The sequence below is a fragment of the Macaca thibetana genome, chromosome X, assembly GCF_024542745.1.
Source record: "Macaca thibetana thibetana isolate TM-01 chromosome X, ASM2454274v1, whole genome shotgun sequence".
In the NCBI taxonomy this organism is placed as follows: domain Eukaryota; kingdom Metazoa; phylum Chordata; class Mammalia; order Primates; family Cercopithecidae; genus Macaca; species Macaca thibetana.
In genome coordinates, this window is record NC_065598.1 from 89,210,476 (window position 1) to 89,213,036 (window position 2,561).

Here is a 2,561-nt window from a genome sequence, read left to right on the forward strand (position 1 = left end):
CCCTTCTCTTTTATAATGTAGGTATTTATCTCTACAAACTTTTCTCTAAAAATTGTGTTTTCTGCATCCTGTAAGTTTTGGTATGTTGGGTTTTCATTTACTTGTGCCTCCATATATTTTCTAATTTCCATTTTTATTTATACTTTGACCTATTCGTTTTTCAGTAATGTGTTGTTTTATTTCAGAATATTTTGAATTATCTAGTTTTTCTTCTAGTGATTTCTAGTTTCATTTAACTGTGGTCAAAAGAAATACTTGGGGACGGACCGACTGACGGTAGGGATGGGAGGTGAGCAAGATGGCGCAGACGCAGGGCACCCGGAGGAAAGTCTGTTACTACTACTACGGGGATGTTGGAAATTACTACTACGGAGAAGGCCACCCAATGAAGCCTCACCAAATCTGCATCACTCATAATTTGCTGCTCAACTATGGTCTCTAGCGAAAAATGGAAATCTATCGCCCTCACAAAGCCAATGCTGAGGAGATGACCAAGTACCATAGTGACGACTACATTAAATTCTTGCACTCCATCCGTCCAGATAACATGTCGGAGTACAGCAAGCATATGCAGAGATTCAACCTTGGTGAGGACTGTCCAGTATTCGACGGCCTGTTTGAGTTCTGTCAGTTGTCTACCGGTGGTTCTGTGGCAAGTGCTGTGAAACTTAATAAGCAGCAGACGGACATGGCTGTGAATTGGGCTGGGGGCCTGCACCATGCAAAGAAGTCTGAGGCATCTGGCTTCTGTTACGTCAATAATACCGTCTTGGCCATTCTGGAACTGCTAAAGCATCACCAGAGGGTGCTGTATATTGACATTGATGTTCACCATAGCGACGGCGTGGAAGAGGCCTTCTATACCACAGACCGAGTCATGACTGTGTCCTTTCATAAGTATGGAGAGTACTTCCCAGGAACTGGGGACCTGTGGGATATCGGGGCTGGCAAAGGCAAGTATTATGCTGTTAACTACCCGCTCCAAGACGGGATTGATGACAAGTCCTATGAGGCCATTTTCAAGCCAGTCATGTCCAAAGTAATGGAGATGTTCCAGCCTAGCTCAGTGGTCTTACAGTGTGGCTCAGACTCCCTGTCTGGGGATCGGTTAGGTTGCTTCAATCTAACCATCAAAGGGCACGCCAAGTGTGTGGAATTTGTCAAGAGCTTTAACCTGCCTATGCTGATGCTGGGAGGTGGTGGTTACACCATTTGTAATGTTGCCCGGTGCTGGACATACGAGACAGCTGTGGCCCTGGATACGGAGATCCCTAATGAGCTTCCATACAACGACTACTTTGAATACTTTGGACCAGATTTCAAGCTCCACATCAGTCCTTCCAATATGACTAACCAGAACACGAATGAGTACCTGGAGAAGATCAAACAGCGACTGTTTGAGAACCTTAGAATGCTGCCGCATGCACCTAGGGTCCAAATGCAGGCGATTCCTGAGGACGCCATCCCTGAGGAGAGTGGCGATGAGGACGAAGAAGACCCTGATAAGCGCATCTCGATCTGCTCCTCCGACAAACGAATTGCCTGTGAGGAAGTTCTCCAATTCTGAAGAGGAAGGAGAGGGGGGCCGCAAGAACTCTTCCAACTTCAAAAAAGCCAAGAGAGTCAAAACAGAGGATGAAAAAGAGAAAGACCCAGAGGAGAAGAAAGAAGTCACAGAAGAGGAGAAAACCAAGGAGGAAAAGCCAGAAGCCAAAGGGGTCAAGGAGGAGGTCAAGTTGGCCTGAACAGACCTCTCCAGCTCTGGCTTCCTGCTGAGTCCCTCACCTTTCTCCCCCAACCCCTCAGATTTTGTATTTTCTATTTCTGTGTATTTATATAAACATTTATTAAATATAAATATCCCCAGGGACAGAAACCAAGGCCCTGAGCCCAGGGCAGCTGTGCTGGGTGAACTCTTCCAGGGGCCACGTTGCCACCCATTATTCCCCAGTTCTTAACTTTGAACCATAAAGGGTGCCAGGTCTGGGTGAAAGGGATGCTTTTATGCAACCGTAAGACAAAATCCTGAAATGTGAAATGCCTGCTTAGTAGCTTTGGAAAGGTGCCCTTATTGAATATTCTAGAAGGGGTGGCTGGGTCTTCAAGGATCTCCTGTTCTTTTCAGGCTCCTAAGGTAACATCAGCCATTTTTAGATTGGTTCTGTCTTCATACCTTCCCACTGGCCTCAAGTGAGCCAAGAAACACTGCCTGCCCCCTGTCTTCTCCTAACTCTGCAGGTGCAGGTTGCTAGTCTAGTTTCCTTTTTGTGATACTATTTTCATTTTTGTGAGCCTCTTTGTAATAAAATGGTACATTTCTATATCAAAAAAAAGAAAAGAAAATCTTGGTATGATTTTAATCTTCTCATGTTTGTTAAGACCTGTTTTGTGACCTAATATTTGATGTAGCCTGGAGAATGTTACATGTGCACTTGATCAGAATGTATTTTCTGTTCCTTGTGGGATGCATGTGTTTTATATGTCTATAGGTCCATTTGGTCTGTAGTGTTCTTTTAAGCCCACTGTTTCTTTGTCAATTATCTGTTTTCTGGTTCTACCTA

General features: G+C 44.7%; 1 pseudogene across 1 annotated transcript; it reads left to right on the plus strand.

Moving 5' to 3' along the window:
• Positions 1-271: 271 nt before the first annotated feature.
• Positions 272-2,323, plus strand: LOC126945950 (histone deacetylase 1-like; annotated as a pseudogene). Its single transcript, XR_007722559.1, has one exon. The product of XR_007722559.1 is annotated as a histone deacetylase 1-like (transcript).
• The last annotated feature ends 238 nt before the right edge of the window (positions 2,324-2,561 follow it).